The 7,065-nt window shown below is 38.3% G+C and overlaps 1 pseudogene; it reads right to left on the bottom strand.

Annotated features, from left to right (window-relative positions):
- Positions 1 to 661: 661 nt before the first annotated feature.
- On the bottom strand, positions 662 to 1,593 carry LOC112815137 (endoribonuclease LACTB2 pseudogene; annotated as a pseudogene).
- Between the last annotated feature and the right edge of the window lie 5,472 nt (positions 1,594 to 7,065).

Raw genomic sequence — 7,065 nt, 5'->3', positions numbered from 1 at the left:
TGCTTAATATAGCTTAACTTAAACATGCTCAGAATAGTTAGATTAGCCTACAGTTGGGCAAAATCATCTAACACAAAGCCTATTTTCTAATAAAGTGTTGAATATCTCTGGCAGTTTATTGAATACTATACTGAAAGTAGAAAACTGAGTGATTTTATGGGTACAGAGTGGTTTTAAGTGTGTTGGCTGTTTACCCTCATGACTGCAGGGCTGACTGGAAGTTACAGCTCATTGCTGCTTCCCAACATTAGGAGAGAGGATCATACCACAAATACTAGACTGGAAAAAGACTAAAATTCAGAATTGAGTGTGAAGTTTCTACTGCATATGTATTGCTCTCACACCATTGTGATTCAGGGACCACGTGTACTTTCATTTACTATTATTAATGTCTTGTTTAACTTATATAAATTTTATTTTTAAGGTAACCATAAATCTGTTGAACATGGATAAACTGTTGGATTCTGAATTTTTGGTAAAATGTTATAACACTCAGATTAGATAAGCAAGCTGTATGATACATATAAAATGTAATATGTATTTTAGAAGGAATAAGACATTATTTTAAAGTATATTTAGGATTATTTTCAATGTTCTATACTCTATATTCCCTGTAAATAATTATAGGTAAGAAAACATAACATTCTCTAAAAATAAAACAAACCAACAAAAGCTTTCATTAATCTGAAACTAAAGATTAGCTTTCCATTTCTTCTCAGGATCTGTGTTGCTAAATATTTTTCTTTTAATTTTTTCAAATGCATTATGTTCAGCCATTTTATATAAATGCTCAGGAGTATTCTTGTAAATGTTTTTTACAAGCTCTATTGCTGTAAATGATTTTTCAGAATTATCAGGAAACAATGTAAGAATTTGCTGTTCTCAGATATTTCTGTGAGCAATGTATTCTAGAATTTTAGCTTCAGCATTATGAATTACTGGGCCATGTCCTGGATATATATCAGCTTTGAGATTCAATAGCTCTTTTAGGGAATTCATATAATCATAGAGGTCTTCAAATATAGTTGTTCCTTCCCCTAGGATGCAATCTCCAGAAAAGATTGCATTCTCCTCTTCTAAAAGTAGAGCCATATGATCATCAGTGTGGCCAGGTGTGTGTATAACTCTGAGAGTGGCACCTTCAGTTTTAATCACATCTCCATCTTCCAGATAAACATACTGTTGCTTTCCATCTCCTGTAATTTCTTCTCTCGGAGGATTCCGTGGGAGTTTTTTAATGCAATATGCACTGTCATTATTGATGTTTTTACAAATATCTCCTATGCCTCCAGTATGATCACGGTGCCAATGAGTCACTATGATTTCCTGGATTGTTGCGTTAAATTCAGTCAGAGCCTGCTTTAAACAGCTGCTGTATTCTGGAATTGCTGGTTCTCCAGTGTCAATGAGGATTCTCCTGGTGCCGATCCCTACCAAGTAGGTGTTGGTGCCCTGCAGGGTCATGGGTCCCGGGTTACAGCCCAGGATGCGCACCACCCGACTGGACAGCCGCTCAATGCTCTGCAGGACACTCGACATATCTGCTTCTGCAGCCCGCCGGCGCGCCGTGACTCGAGCGCCGAACTGGTTACTAGGCCCGCGCGGGAGAGGAGCATTTTTTTTTTTTTATAAACCCCTGGCCAGACTTATCAAAAAGCATAATGAAATTAATGTCTTTTCATTTCAGCTTGAGGAACTGCTTTCAGCATTTCTTTTAAGGCAGGTCTAGTGATGGTGAACTCCTTTATTTTGTTAGTCTGGGAAAGCCTTTCATATCTGAAGGATAACTTTGCCAGATAAAGTATCTTTTATCTTGTAGTACTTTGACATTCTCCTCTCTCCTTGCCTCCTGCATTTCTGCTGAGAAATCTGCTCATAGTCTAATGGGGGTTCTTTTATAAGTTAGTCTCCTTTTTCTTGGCTGTTCCTAAAAGTCTTTATCATTGATGACAGTTTGATTACAGTGGTCCTGGAGAAGGTCTTTTTGCATTGATATAATAGGGTGTTCTGTTAGTTTCATAAACTTGTATGTCTAATATTGTCCTCAGGTCTGGGAAGTTCCCAACTTTTATTTCTCTAAATACACATTTTTTCTCATCAGTACTGATAACTCTTGTAGGGTTTCTTGACTTCTTTAAAATCTTAGTTCGTGCTCTCATTTCTGAATTCTTACCTTCCAGATTGCTAATTCTTTCTTTGATCTGATCTGCCCAATTTAAGCTCCCTAGTGCATTCTTCATCTAATTCATTAAATCCATAAGCTCCAGATTTTGCCAGGTTTAAAATGTTTAATTTCTTTGGTAGAGAACTCCTTAATTAAATTACTGGATTCACTGAATTGACTTTCTGAGTATTCTTGTAACTCACTGAATGTCTTCATGACAGTTATTTTGAAATCTTCATCCTGTAGATCACAATATAAGTTTATAAAGCTTCATTTGTTTATTTCATTACATTTCCACAGACTAGCAATTAAAAACCCTTCTTGGGAGGGATGGCGTGGTTGGGTGATAGACACTGGGGAGGGTATGTGCTACGGTGAGCGCTGTGAATTGTGCAAGACTGTTGAATCACAGATCTGTACTTCTGAAACAACACAACATATTTTAAGAAAAAAGCAGCAGCAGCAGGAGAGGAAGAAAAGGGAATATGTCAGAGGGGGAGACGAACCATGAGAGATGATGGACTCTGAAAAACAAACTGAGGGTTCTAGAGGGGAGGGGGGTAGGGGGATGGGTTAGCCTGGTGATGGGTATTGAGGAGGGCACGTTCTGCATGGAGCACTGGGTGTTATGAACAAACAATGAATCATGGAACACTGCATCAAAAACTAATGATGTAATATATGGTGATTAACATAACAATAAAAAAATTAAAAAAAAAAACCCTTCTTTCATTTTCCAGAAGACGGCATAATAGCTCAAGTTGATGGGTTGTCTTTACCTGAGTGGGTTCTGGGGAGGCACTCTCGAACATGTGTTTAAAAAAAGGTGGTTGCAAATGACATTACAGATAAAGGGCTGGTATCCAAGATATATAAAGAACTTCTCAAACTCAACACCCAAAAAAACAACCCAATCAAGAAATGGGCAGAAGACATGAAAAGACACATGAAAAAATGTTCAATATCTTTAGCCATCAGGGAAATACAAATCAAAATCACAATGAGATACCACCTTACACCAGTTTTACACCAGTTAGAATGGCCAAATTTAACAAGACAGGAAACAACAAATGTTGGTGAGGATGCGGAGAAAGGGGAACCCTCTTACACTGTTGGTGGGAGTGCAAGCTGGTATAGCTACTCTGGAAAAGAGTTTGGAGGTTCCTCAAGACATTAAAAATAGAGCTACCCTATGACCCAGCAATTGCACTCCTGGGTATTTACCCCACAGACACAGATGTAGTAAAAAGAAGGGGCACCTGCACCCCATTGTTCATAGCAGCAATGTCCACAAGAGCCAAACTGTGGAAGGAGCCAAGATGTCCTTCCACAGATGAATGGATAAAGAAGATGTAGTCCACATATACAATGGAATATTACTCAGCCATCAGAAAGGATGAATACCTACCATTTGCATCAACATGGATGGAACAGGATTATGCTAAGTGAAATAAGTCAAGCAGAGACAGACAATTATAGTTATGGTTTCACTTATATTGTAACATAAGGAATAGTGTGGAGGACCACAGGGGAAGGTAGGGAAAACTGAATGGGAAGAAATCAGAGAGGGAGACAAATCATGAGGGACTCTGGACTCCAGGAAATGAACTGAGGGTTACAGAAGGGAGGTAGGGTGGGATGGGGTAGCCTGGTGATGGGTATTAAGGAGGGCACATGTTGTGATGAGCACTGGGTGTTATACACCACTAATTAATCATTGAACACTACATCAAAAACTGATGTACTATATGTTGGCTAAGTGAACAATAAAAAAAAAAAAGTGGTTGCCAGGGAAGGTATGGATCTAATATCTGAAGTTTTGTGGATGCCCCCTACATGGAATGAGGACCCTTAAGTGGGAGTACCCAGATTTCCATGGGCAGAACTCCTGTGGGAAGCAGGCACTAGGGAACATGTTCCTTCTCAACCCTTTGTTCTTCCTGTGTCTTTTCCTTTCCTTTCCCTGCCCCCCCCCCACCGCCCCACAGTCACGGGGTCGCTCCCTAGAAATCACGCTGTTTGTGCCAACCTCCAATCAGTCCTTCTCCACTAGTCTTTCTACTTCCTCTGTGAGACAGGTTACAGTGTTTACCCCCAGCGAAAGCCCAGCACATTGCAGTGCCACCTTGGGAGGGGGACAGACTCCTTGAGATCCTTCTTTTCATTGCATTCCAGTAACATGTGGTTCTCCCATCAGGCCAGATGGGCATCCACAAATTCCTTTTGACTTGCATGTTCACCCTGTTTTGCACTTGCCAGTTTGGCTTTTTCTCCAACTGCAATAATTGGGGGTGGGGCAGGCTTAGTGACTCCCTTGAATCTGCAGCGCCATCATGGTCATACCCACCTACTATGATAGAAATCTCTTCAGTGCTCCAGGGTACTGTGCAGAGGCACTTTTGTTTGGTTATAAATGGCTACTTAGCTGTAAATAAAAAGGGAGAGAAAAGAATGACTAACACAGCCATCAGGCTGATGTCAATGCTATTACATGTTTGGCCTGTTTTCTTTACAATTAGCGTCTTAATTTAAAACAATCTAATTCAAATTAATTCCAATTTATGCCAGTATTCTATAAAAACATGGCTTGAGAAAAAGCTGCTGCTGTCCTACCCCCCATAACATTACTGCCCTATGAATTACAACTTTGTATGTTACAGCCACACAACTTAGTTTTATAACTACTGCTTTATGTAGTTGCCTTTCAAAATATACAAAGGTGAAGAGTTACAAACCTATTTACTTAGATTCTATCATAATATTTCTGTAGTTAGGTTTATTCGTGCTCTTTGTTTCTTCATGTGGATTCAAGTTGCTATCCAGTATCTTTTCTTTCAGCTTTAAGAATTTCCTTTGGTAGTTTTGTAAGGAAAGTCTGCCTAGTAATATTTTTTATAACTATCTTAATTTCTACATTGTGTTTAAAGGATAGTTTAGCTGATAGAAAGTTCTTGGTTGACAGCCTTTTTATCTACTCTTTAGAGATGTCTTCTGTCATCTGGCTTTTTTTAACATGTATTATCTATTTCAGGGGTACAGGTCTGTGATTCATCAGTCTTACACAATTCACAGTGATCAGCACAGCACATACCCTCCCCAGTGTCTATCCCCCAGCCACTCCATCTTTCCTACCCCCTCAGTTTGTTTCCTGAGATTAAGAGTCTCTTACGGTTTGTCTCCCTCTCCGGTTTTGTTGTGTTTCATTTTTCCCTCCCTTCCGCTATGATCCTCTGTCTTGTTTCTCAAATTCCTCTTATCAGTGAGATCATATGATAGTTGTCTTTCTCTGATTGACTTATTTCACTTAGCATAATACCTTCTAGTTCTATCCATGTCATTGAAAATGGCAAGATTTCATTTATTTGATGGCTGCATAATATTCCATTGTGTGTATGTATGTATGTGTATGTGTGTGTGTGTGTATATATATATATTATATACATATATATATATACACTGCATCTTCTTTATCCATTCATCTGTTGGACATCACTGCTATTAACATTGGGGTGCACATGCCCCTTCGGATCACTACATTTGGTAAATACCCAGTAGTGCAATTGCTGGATCATATGGCAGCTCTATTTTCAACTTTTTGAGGAACCTCCATACTGTTTTCCAGAGTGGCTGCACCAGCTTGCATTCCCATCAACAGTGTAGGAGGGTTCCCCTTTCTCCGCATCCCCGCCAACATCTGTCGTTTCCTGACTTGTTCATTTTAGCCATTCTGATTGGTGTGAGGTGGTATCTCATTGAAGTTTTGATTTGGATTTTCCTGATGCCGAGTGATGTTGAGCACTTTTTCATGTGTCCGCAAGAAGACATCCAAATGGCTAGCAGAGATGTCTTCTATGGTTTTTGATGAGAAGTCAGCTGTTAATCTGATTGAGGACCACTTGCATATATTTTTTACTTGCTGTTTTCAAGATTTTCTTTTCAACTTTTCTTAATCTATGACCTAAATTTAAATCTCTTTAAATTTGTTCTATCTAGAGTAAATTAAGATCTTGCATACAGATTAATATTTTTCATGAAAGTAGGGAAGTTTATACCATTATTTATTAAAATGCTTTTTTTTTTTTTTGCCCTTCCTCCTTTTGGGACTTCCATTACACATTTCTTGGTAAATCTCATGGTGTTCCATTAGTCCTTGAAGCACTGTTTCTTTTTCTTTCCTGTTCTTTTTTGCCAGCGCAAATCTATCTGAATCTCTCTAGTGATGACTTTTTTTCTTTCCTGTTCTTTTTTGCCAGCGCAAATCTATCTGAATCTCTCTAGTGATGACTTTTTAATTCCAATTGCTTAATGTATCATATGCAGAATTTCTCTTTCTATAATTACAATTTCATTATTGATAGTCTCTATTTGAGACAACATTGTAACTTTGTTCTGTAGTTCTTGAAAATGTTTAAAATAGCTTATGTAAAAATACTTATTCCCTAAATACAAAATATGGTTCCCTTCAACATTTATATCAGATGCTTTCTTCTGTGTGTGGTGAGGCATACTTTACTGTTGTGCATGTATTTTTTGGTGGGGGTTAAAACTGGACATCTTAGATATAACAGATTGGTATTACATCTGTCCAATCCCAAGCCTGTTATGGCTGGTTTTGATTTTTCTTTCTCTTGTTGAATTGCTGCTTAGTTGTTTTGTGTACTTTCTGGAATAATTCTGTATATTCTGTATTCCTTGCAGTGTGTGACCCTCAAGTTCTCTGTTGGCATTACCTTTTAATCCTTCCTCAAATTTTTAAGCATGGCTTTCTAGATATCATACCTCATTCACTGTAATTTAGTGGTGAGTTGATGACAGGTTGATAGATTTCCTTTATTCCTTTGTCCGTGTGTTTCATATTTTGAGGATACAACTTGTGTGACAAAGCATGCCTTTAAATTTCA

The sequence above is a fragment of the Callorhinus ursinus genome, unplaced genomic scaffold, assembly GCF_003265705.2.
Source record: "Callorhinus ursinus isolate GAN/ISIS: 27379988/994484 unplaced genomic scaffold, GSC_fseal_2.0 scaffold30, whole genome shotgun sequence".
In the NCBI taxonomy this organism is placed as follows: Eukaryota; Metazoa; Chordata; class Mammalia; order Carnivora; family Otariidae; genus Callorhinus; species Callorhinus ursinus.
Note: the sequence above shows the minus strand (reverse complement) of the source record. Positions and strands in the feature narration are given on the sequence as shown.